The following is a 19,786-nucleotide window of genomic DNA, read 5'->3' as shown; positions in this document are numbered from 1 at the left end:
GGTGGCTTTTAGACTTAGCTTTTAAGAGTAGCTTGTGTCTAAGTAATGACCTTGAACAAGCCTGTTTGTCTGCAAGGGCCTCTGCTGGATTAAATAAACTTGGGTGTCCCTCTATGCCTTATTCCACAATTGTTTGAAGGGTTTTTGTGTTGATCTCCATGGGGCAGATGACTCACTTCCTTTACGAAGTTGGTGGCTGGGAGGGAGGGGTAGAACCGACCTAACTGAGCACCAGTTGCTTTCAGGCACCATGCTAGGCAATTTTCTGTGTCATCTAATTTACTCTTCCCCAAAACCCTATTGAGAGGCATGTTATTAGTTCCATGTTGTAGATTAGAAAAGCGATGCTTAGAGCAATGCAGTCCAACTTTATGCAGTAAACTTGTGACAGGGTATGGTTTACCCCCTCTACCCCCAGATCTGGTCTTACTTCAAAATCTATGTTCCATGACACAGTATGATCTGGCTTTTAAAAGCAATGGAAAAATGGAATCTGGGTAGCCATGTTCATGAATTTCATTAAATAAGCTTTGTGAAATTAGACTCCAAGGGGAAAATATGGTCAATCCTGGATTGCTCTGTTGTTATTAGATGACTTCACATTGTGATAGTAGCTGTATCATCTTGGATGAGTCACTGAAATTTTCGTTAAAATGTTTCTTCATCTGTACTTGGGATAATAATAATATCGTAATACCCTATACTACCTTTGCTGACTGAAGTGAAGAGCAAGTAAATATAAATGCATGTTTTTAAATCGTAAAGTTATGCAATTTTGATTTGCTCTAACTTGGTTTACTAGGTCTCAGGTGTCCAAATGTCAGCTTTTGGTTCTGATATTCAAATCCATTTATATTTTTTTATATTGACCTATAAATAGATACAGAAAACTACACAAATCATAATTTGTGAATTAGCTTGATGAATTATTACAAAATGAAGCACTTTTATGTAACTACCCATATCAGAGAGTGAACATTATCGGTACTCAAGACACCCCTCTTATGCCCCCTCCCAATTACTATGCCCTTCTTTCTTCCTAGAGGTAGTCACTACGAAACAGATCACAACCCTACGGTCCTCCCCCACTCCCCCCCAAGTGTCCTCAGCCTATCTTTTGTCTGTAGAAAAACTTCAGGCAAAGAATAAGTTTCATCAGAGAAGTGAGAAAATGCAGAAGCAAAGGAAAGCAGTCAAGCAGGACAAAATAATTACAGTTTAGTCATTAAGCAAAGTCAAGGACCTTTAGTTCCTCTTCAAGGGCTATTGATAATATTCTGAGCCATATCCCTTGTGCTGTTTGGTAGATACTGAAACCTTCACCAGGTGGAAAAAGTTAACTACGTAATGACCAGACTGTAGCCATCACATAAGCTGCCACAATTCTGAGAACTGGCCTCAAAGGAATGGGAACAAATTGACCCTGGAACTGAAGACTAACTGTACTGAAAACAATCAAGATGATGCTGTTCAGACCACTGATGACCAATTTCAAGATGACTGTCAGAGCTGACTGTGCTGTTTCTGCATGTAGCCCCTCCCTCCACCTGTGCACCCCTGAAACTCCCCTTTAAAAGATCTTGCCCACGGATTATCAGGGGAGAGTTGTCGGCCTTTGGACATGAGTCCACTCCCCACCCCTTTGCCGGGCTGCAAAATAAAGCAAACTTTCCTTTCCACCAACTTTGCCTCTTTATTGGCTTTTGAGTGGTGAGCAGCCGGACCCCACTTTCAGTAACCACTATCCTGACCTAACCTTAGATTCATTTTGCCTAGTTTTGAACTTTACGTAGATGGAATCATACAATATGTATTTTTTTTGTTTCTTTAGCTTCTTAATTCAACCTTATGTTTGTGAGAAAGAAACAGGTGTTTATTAATTTTCACTACTGCCTAGTAAACTATTGCCTAAATAGATCACACTGTATACTAATCTAATAGATTGACTGTTGAATAGTAAACCAGTTTGACTTCTTGGAATAAACCCAACTTGATCTGATGTATTATTCTTTTTTATATAGCTGAATTCCATTTGATAGTATTTGCTCAACCTTTTTGCTTCTGTGCTTGTGAGTGAAATTGGTTCGTACTTTTCCTTTTTTTGTTTTACAGTGTTCTTGTCAGGTTTTGGTGTCAAGGTCATTCTGGCTTCATAAAAAGAGGTGGGAAATGTCTTTTCCTTTTTCCTCTGAAAAAGTTTGTGTACAGTTGGTACTATTAATCTTAAGGAATTAATAGCACCATTGTACACAAACTTTTTACCAATGAAAGACATGGGTTTGGAGTTTTGTTTATGGGAAGGTTTTTTTTTTTTTTTTTTTTTTGCGGCACATGGGCCTCTCACTGCTGTGGCCTCTCCCGTTGCGGAGCACAGGCTCCAGACACACAGGCTCAGCGGCCATGGCTCACGGGCTCAGCCACTCCGCGGCATGTAGGGATCCTCCTGTACTAGGGCACGAACCCGCGTCCCCTGCATCGGCAGGCGGACTCTCAACCACTGCACCACCAGGGAAGCCCCCTGTGGGAAGGTTTTACATCATGGATTCAATCACTTAAATAGACATGAGATCTATTTACAGTTTTTATTACTTCTTATGTCAGTTTTGGTAGGCTATATTTTTTTAGGAATTTTTTCATCCATTTAAATTTTCAAACTGATTGGCGTAGACTTGTTCTTAATTTCTTTTATCTATTTAATATCTGTCGTATATTTCTTGGAGGATAAACCCTTTTACTACAAAATGTCATTATCATTATAAAATGTTCCTCTTTAGTAAGTCTTCTTGGCTTCAAAGTTATTTTGTTTGATATTAATATGGTTACATGCACTTCCTTTTGGTTAGTGTTTGCATGGAGGTATATCTATTTCCATCCTTTTATCTTAAATCTCTCTGTACACTTATATTTAAGGTATGCCTCAAAAAAGCAGCATATTTTTCTATCTGGCCTGTTAATCTTTGTTATTTAATTGAAATATTTAATCTTTATACTTAAGAGTTTCTGATATATGTAGTTTTAAATCTGCTTTTTAAAAATGTTTTGTTTCCTATTTGTCTCACCTTCTATGATTTTTTTCTCATTTTTTTCATGGTATTAAAATGTGTCCACAGTTTCTTTGCTATGTCATCTTTCAAGAGGTGGATCTTGAAAGTCAAGATCTTCTGAGATCTTGACTTTCAAGGTCACATTTCCCTGAGTGTGACTTAATGGTTCAATTCTATCAAATAGAATAAGGCATAAATGACAGTGAGTGATTTAAAAAACTAGATCATGGGTGTAGCAGCCATGTTCTGAGGACACTAGAACAACCACTCATATGTAGTGAAGCACTGAGACCTCCTGCCAATAGCCTTAGGAACGAGTCATCTTGAAAGTAGGTTCTTCACTCAGTCACACCTTCACATGACTGCAGCTCTGGCTGACATCCTGGTGGCAACCTCATGAGATGCTCTGAGTTAGAGCCACCTAGCTACACTGCTTCCAAATTCCCGACCCACAGAAACTGTGAAGCATCAAATGTTTTGTTGTTTTAAGCTGCTAAGTTTTCTTTAAGATACTACGTTTCTTACTTTATTTGGAATACTTATCTCATATTATTCTGTTAGACATCTGTTGGTCACACATTCTTTTACATTTCTTACTCTGGGTTTTGTACACCTGTCTCAGCTTATGGATAGTGACACTATCAGCTAGAAATGCCTAGGGACACTCACCTGGGTCCATGTCGAGCCCCCCCCCCCCGGCCCCCGCCCCCGACAGACATCTTCCCTTTCAGAACCAATGTTGTAGCTGGACCAGCCCTTCTTATTATGATTGCAAAATGCCCTTAGCAACAACTCCTTGGAAACTTTGAAAAAAAGAGACAAGGTTTATCACTCCCAGGTCTTGGAGGGTAGACAGCATGCCTGGGGCCACACAGTGAGGTGGGTGTGAGGGAAGAGAGAGAGTGAGGAAGCAGGCCTGGGGTTCTGCTTTTATTGGGGTCGAGAAGGGGGGCCTAGGGTTTGGCCGGTTCATTCTTTATTGGTGAATTGAAAACCTAAGAGTGAGAATTAAAGCGCGGGAAATAATGAACAAATAGCCCAAATAGTTATCTACGCCAACCAGAGATCTTTAAAACAAAGGAAACTTCAGCGGTGGGGTGGCCTGGCTCTTTGTCTAGTCTCTGGCTGGCGATCTGTTTATTTGAGATAGCTTCTTTGAAGTAGATGTCTCAGCAATCGAAAGCTTAAGTAGGACACTCGCATTACAATAATAATAAAAAACCCCAACTGTCAGACACTTATATTCATGGGTACTCTAGCTTACAACATGCATCTTTGACATTACAATCTACTATAAATTAGTATTTTTTATCACTCATGAATAATGCAAGGATCGTAAGACACCTTAACTTTTCTTTTTGCCTTTAGTGTTATTGTCAGGACATATTTTAAATTTCTCTATATAGTTTAAACCTCACAAGACATTATTCTCACAAATTTATACCCAGGTGTTTTACCATTTCCATTACTCTTCATTCCATTGTATGCTTCCATATGGAATCATTTTCCTTCTACCCAAAGAATTCTGTTTGTACTTGCTCTGTGCTGCAGTCCTATGTGGTGACAAATTGTTTGTTTTTGTCAGTTTGTCTAAAACTGTCTTTACTCCATCACTTTAAAATATATTTTGACTGAGTTCTAAGAGTGCATATTTTCTTTCAGCACTTGGAAGACACCACTCCGTTATTCTCTAGGTTTTGCTTTTTCTGTTTAAAAATTATCTGTCAGCTGTATGGTTGCTCTTTTTTTTTGGTTGCTCTTTTGAAGGTAATATGTCTTTATTTCTCTCTCTGGCTAATTGTAAGAGTTTTTTGCCCTTTGTTTTTGGTTTTCAACAATTTTACTATTATGTACCTAAGGATAGTTTTCTTAGTATTTATACTGCTTGCTTTTTTTGTTTTTAATTTTTTTTAACAGTTTAAAATCTGTGGCTTGATGCCATTGGTTGTGGACATTTTTGGTTGTCATCTCTTTGAACATTGTATCTCTCGATTTTCTTTTTCTTCTCCTGGAATTTTGATTACATGTGTATCAGACCTTTCACCATGTACCATATGTTTCTTGTGCTGTGTTCTGTACATACTTTTTTTTTTTAACTCTGGATATTACTTTTGACCTGTTTTCCAGTTCACTAATCCTCTCTTCAGCTGTCTCTCATTTACTATTAAATTCATTGATTAAGTTCTGAATTTCAGTACAAGTACTTTTCAGTTGTAGAATGTCTACTTTTTCTTTTGCTGAGGATCAACACCATAGCCATCTAACTTTCTTGCATTTATTAATCACATATATTTTGAAGTCCATATCTAATAATACCTGTGGGACTATTTCTTTAATCTGTGATTTCTCTCGGTTTTCAGTTATTTGTTCACGTCTTTTGGTGCACCAAATAATATCCAATTGAATGCTAAGCATTGTGTATAAACATTTTTTGAGGTAATTTGAGGCTCTATATGGTTTTAGTATATTGGTTCCTTAAGTCCATGCTCCCTTGGCTTGATGTTCTCAAACATACACACACACACTTGGAAGATTATTTTTTTCCTTGGCTTGATGTTCTCAAACATACACACACACACTTGGAAGATTATTTTTTTAGTTCTTATCTCTGGGAGTGTTGATTTGCAACACACTAGTCCATCATTACTGGAGGCAGGGATCTTTCAAAATCTACTTTTCACCTACCACATGCATAAATCTTTTAACTTCAGGATAGGCAGCCTGGTATACTTCTGAGAACCAAGTCTTTGAAAACTGAAATTATATTTATGATGTCAGGAAAGGCATAAATTAAAACTGAAAGCTTCTGGCATTTATTAATCCTCCAGTTTTGTCCGTCATCTCTTTGTCTGTGTAAGAAATACTTCAGCTGTCCCAAAGTTCAGATTTGAACTCAGCATTGAATGTAAAGATGTTGCAAAGACAACACAAGGTAAACATGTAGGGACCACGACTGGTAAGCAATGTGACCTGGTCCCCAGGCTGTACATGGCTTTGGAACCATTCTTTACACTTAAGTTCTGGCAGCACCTAGCGAACTGGTGTTTTATAAGCTCTTATCTTTTTCCTGACTTTGTGATGGTTTCTTTTTCAATGTGACCAACCAATTTTTAATCAGAGTTATGGCATCTTCAGAATGATATTACATATGGAGGTTCTGACCTGCACCCTTTAAAATTCAGTTTCATTAAAGGGAGGCTGGGCCTTTTAACATGTTGGAAATAGTGTTGAATCCTCCATTAAAGACATTTCTTCACACAAACTGTAGGACTCAGTGTTAAGACAGATGGGAAGAGCCTAATGGGCCATTCTGAAAGAACTACCTGTTAAAAGGTAAAGTACAGCATGTTTTAAGTGACAAGCCCAAGAGCTGAACATGACTCTTTGATCTTAAAAGGCTCATAAACAGGGGCAGTGCACTTGCCGACCTATATTTATGTATTCAGATACTGGGAGAAAATCCAAGCAGAGTCTCAGGACTGCAGGAGTTTGCAGTTTAGACAAAAAGAGGCTGTGGGGGAGGGCAATTACATCAAACTTTTTACAGCATGGAGCAAGCGTTCTTCCTTCCTTGTTAACCAATGAACTGGAATCTTGCTAAGAGCTTGTTTTTTAAGCGAGGTTTGAACCAATCATTACACAGACGTGAGGTATTTGTGAAGAAAGAAAGAGACAATGGAAACCAAAAGAAGGGATGTTTTGTTTCTGAATTAAATCTGTGGTCGTTACCACCTTCTTTGACTTCAGTGAAGGGTGTCCAACTATCTCCTATCCATCAGTGCCATATATATCTATATCTATATCTAGATATAGATATAGATATAGATACAGATATAGATATAGATAGATAGATAGATAGATACCCCTTCTTTGGTATTGAAATCATTAACCACATATGGATGGAGAGTTAATCTATGGACAACATGCCTACTTCCTCTGTTTCATGGAGCAACTAGAGAGGGCTCATAAATAACTGCAGGGCCCCTGTCAGGGCTTTGAAGGTGGTGGTTGTTAGGAGACATTCAAAGGAAGTCAAATAACTATGCAACTTACACTCATGGCTACTTTCAGTCTCAATAGCATGTTGGCGTTTTCTCTTCCCCTGACCCAGATAGTCCATCCTTGAGAAGAAGTAAATTCTACCTTGCATAGAAGAACCACAGGCACTGGAATAGGGAATCTGAGTTGTGGTTCCAACAGCAGCCATTTACTCTTTTACCTGGTTCCCATGGTGACCACAGGTATGTATTTGTCACATGAGAGTTTGGTTCTAGGGATCCAAGGAAACCTTGGGCCAGAGCAAACTCTATTGAGTGAGTTCTGATCTCATTAGCTGTCTACTTAAACTAAGTTCTATGAATAATAATAAAATAAATACACATATTTACCACCTAAGCAAAGAAACAGAACATAACAGCATCCCAGAATCTCCTCAGTGTCCCTCCCCTTACTCACCAAATGTAACTGAGTATCCTGAATTTGGTATTAATCACTCCCTAATTTTCTTACGACACCTATGTATGAATCTCTAAAAACTAATTATTTCGCTTTGCTTGCTTTTGAAGTTTACATAAATGGAATTATACTCTATATAGTCTTCTGTTTTTTTCCCCTATAGTTTATCTTGTTACATACAATGGTAGTTCATTCACTTTCACATATACAAATACTATCCCAGTTTAAGAATAAAACACAACTTATTTATTCATTCTTCTGTAGTGGACACTGGTGTTTCCAGGTTTTGCTATCACCATTGGTGCTGCTATTCGCATTTGTACACATCTCTTGGTGTGTATGAAGAGAATTTATGGAGTATGTTTTTACTGGTAGAAATGTTGGGACTTCGGGTAAGTAGGCATTCCGGTGTTTTGAGAGTAGCGTCAACTTGTTTTCCAAACGTGGTTAAACTAATTTATTTTCCCAACTGCGAAGTTTGGGAGCTATAGTGCTCTTCATCCACTCCGATGTGTTCCATTGTCCTCCTTTTCATTTTTTTTTGCCAAATATATTTATTATTCAAAATGGTTAAATGGTGCTTCCCTGGTGGCGCAGTGGTTGAGAGTCCGCCTGCCAATGCAGGGGACACGGTTTCGTGTCCTGGTCCGGGAAGATCCCACATGCCGAGGAGCGGCTGGGCCCGTGAGCCATGGCCGCTGAGCCTGCGCGTCCGGAGCCTGTGCTCCGCAACGGGAGAGGCCACAGAAGTGAGAGGCCCGCGTACCACAAAAAAAAAAAAAAAAAACCCAAAATGATTAAATGGACATTTTATTTGTACCTTAACCGTGTGGATGCTGAAGCTTGTAGGTTTCAAGTCATTTGATTAGGTTTAAGGAACATAGATTCTGGGAATGTGTTATCTGTAGGAAGGCGATCATATTACCCAAAACCAATCCATAGAAAGCCTGCCTAATGATCAATCAGCTAATGGTCAGTTCTCTTCAAATTCACCTCTTTGAAAGTTTTGCATCTGTTTGGAAGCCCTTCATGTGAAATGAAATACAAAGCACCATTACTAAGTAAAATTAAACTAAAATATAAAAACCAATATAGCTTAACATTTGAGAAAAGGAGCTTTAGAATAAAAGCTTAAAAGTCCCACATTTATTCACAAGGGGAACAAAGGACACCCAATTAAAAAAAAAATATTATCCATAAAACACTTCAAGCTTGCTGACTGCTTGTCAAAGATTAAAAAAAGAAAGTCAGAATTGCCCTTAGACATATTCAACAGTTTAAAAACCAGGATGGAAAGTGAGGATGGGACATGGGGAAAAAATGCCAAAACCTTTGAAGCTGGATTGAATTTTAGGGTGACTTGACTCTCTCAGGCAACTAGATCACAGGCCAAGTAGTTTCCAACAAGATGACCTAGACACTTTTGAGTTGTTACAAACCCTAGGGTCGAGTTAGGGATGAGCCCTCTGTGAGGGCACTAGGCTGTTCATCATGGTAGTTTCTGGAGCCACCCTAGTACCCCCTCTCACTTCCTCATTACTTTGTAGTCCCTGAACACCCTGAAAGACCCTTGGTAACCTGGGAGGGACTAGAGTTTGGGAGAAAAGAAATCACTTTTTCCCCTAGCCACTGCTTCTGCTGGAGGTGACCCAACAGAAACCATTTATGTATGTGTGTCAATTAGGATTGTCTGTCTGCGGTGACAGGAAATGCCACAGATGAGTGGCTTAAGTGAGAGAGAAATATTTAGTGTTCTTGGGTGTAGATGGATCCAGATGCAGGCAGCCCAGGGCTTGGATGAGGGCTCCACAAAGGCACTGGGCCAGGCTCCTTCTAATGCCGGCTGCCCTTCTTGGGCTGTGGCCCTCTCCCTCTAACCATCACCTCCCCATTCTAGGCAGCAAGGCTGGGGAAGGGATGAAGAAGATATGCATTTATGGAGATTTTCCAGAAGCTGCCTCACCACACCTCCACTTAGGTAACATTGGCCATAAATTTGTCACATGGGACACCAAACTGCAAGGGAGCCTGGGAGATGTGGTCTTTCTTCCAGGCAGTCATGTGCCCAAGGGAATCTCTTACTAAGGAAAATAGAGATTGGGGTAAGCAACTAGCAGGTTTTCACTCTCTTAAATTCATTAATGGAAGGGAGATACAGGTATTTCAGCTCTGTGAATCCTATCGTTTTTGCAGGTTTTAACATGCAGGCCATTCTGTTTGGCAATCAAAATCAAGGCGCACAGAAACTTTGTGAAATTCTCCCTCCATCCTTGGGTGCCAGCTGGTTGGCATAAGAGGAAGATGAGCTAACACTTAGGACACTGCTGTGGGGCTGCCTGCCTGTGGGCAGTAAGGCCAAAGGAAGAGGAAATCCCTCACTTATCAAAGTAGACCATGAGGACATGCAGAGGAGAGTTCAAGGGTCCCCCTTGTTTTGCAAAGAGTCAGCTCTAGATCATGGAGTACATGTCAGAAAATGGAATACATCTTTCTTATCAAACCTATGCGTGTGGCTCTCAAGCAGCATTCCTAACAAGCAAGGTAGATCAACTTTTTTCATAGCTTCTCTTTCCACCTGGATGGATCCTTCATTGTTGGAAGAAATCTTGAAGAGCATATACAGTCCAGTCTCTCCTTCCCCTGCCCCACCATGAGACTGGGGTCCCTTGACAAACTCAATCTTCCCCAGATTTCCATCTCAGAGAATGGCTACATCATTCTTCTGGTTTCTCAGGCCCAAATTCTTGAAGGTGTCCTCAGATCCTTTCTTTCTCACACACCAGATCTAACCCATCAGCATACCCTATGGACTCTACTTTGAAAATGGATTCAGAATCCAAACGACCCTTGCTACCTCTACTGTCACATCTCTTACCTACCTGGAGAGCCTAGCTGAGCAGGTGAACGGGAGTGGAAACCCAACCCTGCTTCACTCACTGAATCATGTGCTTTGCTCCAAGGCTGTCCATTTGGACAAGGGGCACCCTTTTCGATTTGCACCAAGATGCCCTGTAGACAGGCAACTGCCTCGTATGTTAGCTCATGCCACTCATCTGCTCAAAACCCTCTCACTGAGAAGAAAGTCAAAATCCCACAATAATGGCTGTGTGTGACCTGGTCCTGCTACCTCTGTGACATCATCTCCTTTTACTTTGGTCACACTGGTCTTCTCAATCGATCTCAGATATACCACGCAAGGTCCTGCCTTGGGGCCTTTGCACTTCCTGTCCCCTTTGCTTAAAGTCCCTAAAATGGCTCACTCCCCCTTTCATCCTTCAAGACAGCTAATGTTCCATCTTTGGAGCACACCATCTTCCTTACCCTCCATAGCTGTACCCTCATCTGCTGTGGGCTGAAAAGGTGTGTTCAAGTTTTAACCCCCGGTATTGTACCTGTGAATGTGATCTTATTTGGAAATAGGGTCTTCGTAGATGTGGTCAAGATAAGATGAGGTGATACTAGATTAGAGTGGATTTTTTTTTTTTTTTTTTTTTTTTTTTTTTGCGGTATGCGGGCCTCTCACTGCTGTGGCCTCTCCCGTTGCGGAGCACAGGCTCCAGATGCGCAGGCTCAGCGGCCATGGCTCACGGGCCCAGCCGCTCCGTGGCATGTGGGATCTTCCCGGACCGGAGCTCGAACCCGTGTCCCCTGCATCGGCAGGCGGACTCTCAACCACTGCGCCACCAGGGAAGCCCTAGAGTGGATTTTAATCCAGTGACTGGAGTCCTTATAAGAAGAGGGAACTTTGCACACAGAAACACACAGGGAAGAACGCCTAATGAAAGAGGCAGAGATTCCAGCGCTACATGTACAAGGCAAGGAACACCAAGGATTGGGGTAAGCATCAGGTTCTCCCTCAGAGTCTACAAACAGAGTCAACCTTGCCAACGTCTTGATCTTGGACTTCTGGCTTCCAGAATTGTGAGACTAAATATCTGTTGTTTGAAGCCATCTAGTTTGTGGTACTTTGTTACAGCAATCCCAGGAAATGATTACGCCCTCTGACATACAGTGTATTACTTGTTCATTGGTTTGGGGTCTGCCTCCCCTTTAGGAGGGAAAGGACTCTGCACTTCACTGCCATAGGATACATTTTTGGTGAAGGCAGCTATTCTGTAAGAGAGACACTGCAGCTTTTAACTACCTGCAGAAACCCTCATGTAATCAAGGAAGAAAGTGGTCTCATACAGTTATTTGTAATAACAAATAATCGTACTTTGTATGCGTGTAAGACTTTTCATCCTCAAAGCCCTTTCAAAACATTAATTAATCCTTACAACAGCATCAGTGAAATGGAAACGAGGGAGAATTTAAAGTATGCAAAATTTAATTTCTAATGTTAAAATTTGGCCCACGACTAATACTCCTCCTGCCTGGGCAGTAAACACATTCCATGACATCTCCTCTCCCTTTGTAAAAGTGAGCTGGAAACTTAGTTCCGTAATATGTCAAGAAGGAGGCACACCTATTCCTGGGAAACCCCCAGGGGTGGGGACAGGTATTTGTGTATCAGAGAGAGGGGTGGATTCAAAGTTCCCTTAGGATGCTGGGATCTAGGATGCTGAGACCCTTCCTAAGGTAAGTCGTGGACACAAGGTTTTGAACAAATATGTGGAGAATTCTGTCAGGGCATAAGACAAAGCTCAGCCAATGGTGCCAAACTGAAAAAGAAAAGAAAAGAAAAGAAAGGAAAGAAAGGAAAGAAAGAAAGAAAGAAAGAAAGAAAGAAAGAAAGAAAGAAAGAAAGAAAGAAAGTAAGGAAGGAAAGAAAGAAGGAAAGAAAGGAAGAAAGAAAGAAGGAAAGAAAGAAAGAAGGAAAGAAAGAAAGAAGGAAAGAAAGAAAGAAGAAAGGAAGAAAGGAAGAAAGAAAGGAAGAAAGGAAAGGAAGAAAGAAAGAAAGAGAGAGAAAGAAAGAAAGAAAAGAAAGGAAAGAAAGGAAGAAACAGAAAGAAAGAGAGAAAGAAAGGAAGGAAGGAAGAAAGAAAAAAAGAAAAAGAAAGAAAGAAAGAAAGAAAAGGAAAGAAAGGAAGAAAGAAAAAGAGAAAGAAGGAAGGAAAGAAAGAGAAAGAAAGAAAGAGAAAGAGAGGAAGAAAGGAAAGGAAGAAAGAAAGAGAGAGAAAGAAAGAAAGAAAAGAAAGAAAGGAACAGAAAGAAAGGAAGAAAGAGAAAGAAAGAAAAGGAAAGAAAGAAGGAAGGAAAGAAAGGAAACAAGAAAAAGAAAGAAAGAAGGAAGGAAAGAAAGAGAAAGAAAGAAAGAAAGAAAGAAGGAAAGAAAGAAAGAATGAAAGAAGGAAGGAAGGAGAGGGAGGGAGGGAGGGAAGAAGGAAGGAAGGAAGGAAGGAAGGAAGGAAAAACAAAAGAAAAAGAAAAAGAAAAATTGGTGGTGACCTCTTGCAGTCATAGGCCACATTTGGATACTTTGGTGAGAATTTTATCAGCATCCTCTGGTTGCCGGGGAGTGGGGGGAACTTGGCTTTGTCCAAAGTGGGCCCGAAGTGACAGGCAACAGGGAGATGCTTCTAGAGCCCTGAACCTTTGGATTCTCTAGGCTGGAGGGGTGAAAGGGGGGGTGCACAAGCACTCAGAAGAAAGGGGAGCTGCCCATCCCCTACGGAGCAAAGAGAGTGCTTCATGCTGGGAGCATCTGGCCCTTGCATCCCACAGGGCTTGCCGCCTGCTGGTAGAGCTGCCCCAGCCAACGGAGGGAGAGCATCATTTTCCATTTCTTAAATGTGGCCTGTGTGTAGGGAGTTCCTTCCAAAGAGTACAGTACAGAAAGGGGGAAATAAAGGGTAACTTTGCAGAGGAGAATCTGGAAAACACCACTCCCCACCAGCTGATCAAGGTCAATGTCGACCGTCATAAGTCATGTTGATAGTACATACACTTGGTATGATATGGTATGAATAGCATGGTACTTCTGTGATCGTCTTCCCCAAACCCATAACCCCAGTCAAGTCACAAGAGAAAACAGCAGAAAATTCTGATAGAGGGGCATCCTACGATACACCTGACTAGTACTCTTCAAAAGTATCGTGATCCTCCTAAACAAGGGAAGTCTGAGAAAGTGTCCCAGCCCAGAGGAGCCTAAGAAGCCCTGACAATGAAATGTAATGTTGGACCCTGGAACAGAAAAAGGACATTAGGTGAATCCTAAGAACATCTGAATAAACTATGGACTTTAGTTAATAATGAGGTATCAATATTGGCTCATTCGTTGTTGCAAATGTACCACCTTAATGTTTAAGATGTTAATAACCCAGGAAATTGTGTGCTGGTGTCAGGAGGTATGTGTAGGGGTCGGGGAGATGGGAACTCTCCACACTATCTGCTCAGTTTCTCTGTAATCCTTAAACTGTCTTAAAAATCGAATTTATTAATTAAAAATAAATAGATAAATGGAGGGCAGACTCGGGAAGGTGTGGAGGACTCCTGCAGAAGCTTCCCCTCAGAGTTCACGGGGTCTGCCTGACATGCTCGGTCCTGCAGGGAAGGAGACTTTAATCTGGAACCCCTCCCCGGTCTCGAGCGCTGAGCAGGGTTGAACCATTTCCATGGAAGCCCTGTGGGCTCCAAGCCCTGCCCCCCTTTACCAGAAACCCTCCCACAATCATCTCTCCCTTCTGCTTTTCAGACTAGCAAGAAGCAGCATTATTTGAAGAGCCCGGCCACCCTTGAAGGTTTAGACAACTCTTTTGTCATCAAGGAATGTCTAGCATCTCTCAGAGCTTCAGTATAGAAGAGTGATTAAGAGCAGGGGGTCCCGGGCTGGACTGCTGCTCCTCCAATAGCCGTGGGACCATGTGAATTACTTAACCTCATGGACCACAATCTCCTTATTTGCAAAATGGAGACAACAACAGGATCTCTCCCATGGGGCCAGTGTCAGCACTGGAGAAGCTAGCCTACGTGAACCGCTTAAACCAGAGCCCGGTTTGTAGTAGGCACTTGAAAAATGTTTGTTGTAATCTTTTTCTTCAGGCCGACACCCCTCCTCTGGAACGCTTTGAGCACTTCCTCAGAAGATCCAAAATCTCTCTGACACTAAGGTCTGGATTAAACGCCTGCTACAGACAGCAATCTACTTGGCAAGTTTCCGTTTTCTTCTTCCTAGTACAGGGCCCCGACCCTAGAAATCTAATTCAATAAAACCTTCCGAAACAGGTATCTGGAGGTACCTGTCAAACTGTAAAACTGTTTTGTACCAGCAGTTGCTTTTAAATGTACAAAAATTCTAGCACGAGGTGCTAAGATATATACAGAGAACGGTTGTCATAGCAAGATGTCGGGAGCAACCTAGATGTCCAGCAATAAATGAAGGGGTAAATGGATTAGTACAACCATGAAATGCTATGCAGTGCAGTCGTTAAAAAGAATGATGGAGATCTAAGCTGACTGATGTGGAAGGATGCACACTTAATATGCACACTTAATATGTATACATATTAAGTGAAAAATCTATGCCATGATATGTATCATCTGATGCCTTTTTGCTTAGGTGTAGATTAAATACATGGTGTATGTTATGGTTATAGAAAAGAGTCTGGAATGGTGAACACGAAACAGTGACTAGCAACAGCAAGGCAGGGATTGGGCAAAGTGGAAGTCATTTAAACTTGCTATTTGATATTGTTTACATGTTTAATAACGTGTGGTATCACTTCATGTATTTAACATTTATTGAGCATGTACTATGTACCAAGAACTTTTTAAAGTGTTTGATATGTATTAACTTATTTAAATTTCATAACTTAAAACAGTATCATCTCTATTTTACAGGTGAGAAAAACTAGGTCACTAGTTTAACTTGTTCCCTTGTGTGAGACAGAACTAGAACTCAAACCCTGAGTACATGCTTCCAGCAGCTCCCCTAGGCTCCCTTTCGGAATGTATATAACCCAGTCCTTCCACCCATTTCCTGCCCCTGCTCGTTAGCCATTAACTCCTACGTCTGTGATTTCTTTTCTTTTTTTTAAGGTTTTTTTTTTTTTTTGATGTGGACCATTTTTAAAGTCTTTATTGAATTTGTTACAATATTGCTTCTGTTTTACGTTTTGGTTTTTTGTCCACAAGGCATGTGGGATCTTAGCTCCCTGACCAGAGACTGAACCCGCACCCCCTACATTGGAAGGCAAAGTCTTAACCACTGGACCACCAGGGAAGGCCCCGTGATTCCTTTTTTTTTTTTTTTTTTTTTTTTTTGCCGTACGCGGGCCTCTCACTGTTGTGACCTCTCCCGTTGCAGAGCACAGGCTCCAGACGCGCAGGCTCAGTGGCCATGGCTCACGGGCCCAGCCGCTCCATGGCATGTGGGATCTTCCAGGACTGGGGCACGAACCTGCATCCCCTGCATCGGCAGGCCGACTCTCAACCACTGCACCACCAGGGAAGCCCCGTGATTTCTTTTGATCGCACTTGCTTAGGTTCCTGACATTCTGTGTGGCCATCCTGTAGGTCACTTCGGACCATGAGGTGGCAACGGCAAGACCTGGGAAGCAGCTTTATCCCAGTCCTCGGCTGAGAGGTACATTGGATCACACAGAGCCTTGAGACTGAAATACTAATACTCCTCTGCACAGGGCTGGTGGTGACGGAAGCCCTTATAAACAACTTCCCATCACAGGCATCAGGGCTGACTCCTGAAATTTACAGAAATGGAGGCGGGTAAGGGTGTCCGGCCTCAGGTTCAACATACACCCTTTCCACCTTGTGTTTGAAAATCCCACTTAATTCCTTTCTTTTGTGAGACAGGCATTTATGCCGTTTATGCATGTTTCGGTGTTCCTTCATACCCACAGCAGCAACCCCAGGAGCCTGGGCTGTGCCTAGGCCGTGGTGCTGTCGGCAGCAGGAGGTCCTGGGAGGTAGAGGCACAGACTTCAGCTTGCAGACTATAAACTGCCCGTTGAAGGCGGTTTCCCGTGTGCTGCATGGGGCTTCAGTTGGCTTCCCAGCCCTCCATCTCAGAGAAAGACAAAACCAATGTGATATGGTGTACGTAGTTGCCAAACTGTTTATTTGCCATTCACTAGTTATAATACTGGATTTACACAAGAAACTGTGGTACAAAGAAAGTAAGGCCCCGTGGTTCCTGGGCAGCAGCAGTCCAGCTGCCCTGCACAGGCTGGGCCCGGTGGATGCTCCTGGCAGAGGGGGCAGCCACTGTGACTACGTGCGGTGAGTGGAATCACGCACAGTGGAGCGTCTGCTCTCCTGCGCTATCTAGAAACACCTCGGAGAGGGGCTTCTGGGGTGTCCTCTCACAATGTATCTGGTTTAAAACTCAAGATTGGCAGTTCCCTTGCAGAAAATGTTCACTAGGTTAGTACGAGGGAGAAAGAAACCACACACAAATTTCCAGGATGCTTTGGGAACAGATCCAGTAAGTGCTACACAAATAGACACGAGGTGGAACCTAGTCAAGTAGTGTGCATTTCCCACCGTTACATTTTCAATAGATGTGTTATACTGTCATTTCAATTTGGAAGTTTATTTTTTTCCATTGATTTTTATACATCCAGAATAGCACAAATAACCAACAGGTTTTTTTTTTTTTTTGCACATTCATTTCCCCAGAACAAAAAGTGAACTTCTTAAAAAAAAAATTAGAACCATGCTATTAGCTCTTTACAAAAGTGAATAAAAAGTAGCTCATTTTTAAGTCTAAAATAAACAAAGTAGAAAGAAGCGGGTTTTTTTTTTTTGTCTACAATATTTAGCAAACATAAGAAATGTCCTTAGAAACACACACAAAAAATTGAAAAACAATTATTACAGGTATTAACAATATTTTATAATGAAGCTTAAAATCTATTTACATACATAAATACAATTAACTTTGTTGATGCAACTCTTCTGGAAGGAAAAAACAATGCCAAATGATCAGCCTTATCCATACTGATCTGGCTAAAGGGTGGGGGAAACTCCAAACAAAGAAACAGACAAACAAAAAGTCCCAAAAGACTGTATACTGCGGGTAAACAAAAAGGCATTTTGTTCAGATGTAAAAAATGTTTTCTGATATCATTGTTAAACTGACTTTTCATGTATAAAAGACCCCAAACATGTCATCCCCCAGAAAACAAAAAAACACCAAAACCAAAAATCACCAGGACAGAATGTCCCAAGGAAACAGGTATTTCAAGACAGAAATCCGCAGTCCTAAATTGCAGTACATTTGAGTGAAACCATTCATTTCCTTTCTAATCAGAGCATTTCTGTTTATCTGCACAGAAACCCTAGGCAGCAGAAAGGCTGTCTGTTAAGTCACTGATTGTAATTTGCCCAGGAAGGCTTCTATTGCTGCATTTGGACAGCAAGCAGATCCAAAAGGGTTGGCAATGTCTCCATTCTGCTGGAAGAAACCCATAGGCAGGAGAAAGGCTGACTCACTCTGTTCCTTTATGTAAAGGGAGGAAACGTGTTTGGTGTCGGGATGGGTGTGCGTGCTATCTCCTTACACAAAACTGGAGAATGGAGGAGGGAAGAGGTGGGATTTGGAGGAGGGACGGGGAGAGACAAAGAGGGAGATAATTGCGGGGGGCAGAGAAAGAGAAAAATAGAAGTATTTTTAGATAGTGAGAAAAACAAAAATAACTGAAATATGTCTATGTTGAAATGATAAATAAGGGCATGAACGAGCAGTAAAGATGGCTATTTAATCTTTCTTCTCCTGGACCAGTGCTCCCAGATACATCCAGTTATTACTTAATTGGCTTAAGGATCTACTTGATAAAAGGACCACCTTAATTTAACCTGAAGGCAATAGAATGGAATTCCTCAGGGGAAAAATGCATTAAATATGAGACCTATCTCCAAAACAACTAAGGTTTGACTTTTTTTTTTTTTTCTGGAAAGATTAAATACTATACATGCTGGTAAGGGTCTGTGAAACTCTGAATGGCCAAACCTGTGGGTCCACGACAAAGTGACAAGCTCTCCTCACACATGGCTTTGAGAGTGAAGATTCAATGTGAGAGATTATCTGATTTCCCTTGTAGGGCATTGGGCTGATTTTGAGTTGGAATATCTTCAGGTACCAGAACTAAACTGAAAAGTATACATTTTTTTCCTTCATTTTTTTTAACCAACATTTTGTCAGGTCAGATAAGGCAACGTGCTGAAAAGAACGTTGATCATGAAAAGAAGGCTGATCATGAAAAGAAAGTTGAATTTGGGGCAAATGGGCTAATGGTCCTTTTCAGAAATAAAAAGTTTTAAATTTACTTACATTTAAGGGTCATTTTGCTGTAAAAATGTAACATAGAATAAAACATGAAAATGTGTCATGGAGGGAGAATTATGCCTAAAATGAAAATAAATATATTCTGAGTTTCTCCAAGATCTGCTTTAGCTCTTTTCTAGATAAGAACGACCTGACTGACAACACAAACTGCTTTACTCTTACCAAAGTGCTACTGCATCTGTGTATAACAAATAATATATATATATATATAAGAAAACTCAAAAACAAGTTGTTTTAAATAAGACCAGCTGTTTTGCTGCCTGCAGCCAAAGATCTTTCTAATTTGAATCCTTAAATTTATAAAATAAAAATCGAACACTGTTCTGAAGTCCTGCTTTCAAATACTCTTCAGAGTTGACCTGAAATCGTTTCAACTAATTTAAGAGGTACATTAAATAACAACCAGATCATTTTTGAACACACATATGTCAAAATCAGCAGTTAGTATTTATGAGTTGTACAACAACTGCATTCTGACCAAATCCTCCAATAAAAATAGTGCCATAAAATTTACAGTGACATTGGGTATGTTTGGATTGTAGCCATGGGCAGCAGTGACATGAATCTTTCCTGTCATGCTAATGCACGGGTAAAAGTGCACACACCCTACGGGGTAGGGTCTCAGCCTAGTGAGAACAACACCAAGATGGGTGGTCAGTGAGCAGCATGGGACGGGGTCCTGCACAGGTGGGACGATGCTCTCCCATATGACTCCACTGAGGCACACGGAGGGGATTTGGCTTGTTCAGGCCTGCTTCTGGGCCCACCCTATGAAAACTGAGCTGGAGACCTTCAGCTGTCAAAGGCATCCGGTCTAGTCCCTTCCACTCCCAGCCTTGGGGGACAGCCACAAGTTTCGTTCTGCATCAATGAACAGGTACTGTATCAAAGAGGAATATTTTCTCGGAGCTAAAAAAATCTGAACTCTAGATTCAGATGATCTCCTCTCTTGATCTCCAGAATCAAGCAGTTAAGGAACCCCTGAATTCATCCACTCAGTTTCCATGTGGATACTGCTCCTCCATACAGCTTACTTCAGATT

This window comes from Leucopleurus acutus (genome assembly GCF_964270905.1).
Source record: "Leucopleurus acutus genome assembly, chromosome: 5".
Taxonomy (NCBI): Eukaryota; Metazoa; Chordata; class Mammalia; order Artiodactyla; family Delphinidae; genus Leucopleurus; species Leucopleurus acutus.
Note: the sequence above shows the minus strand (reverse complement) of the source record.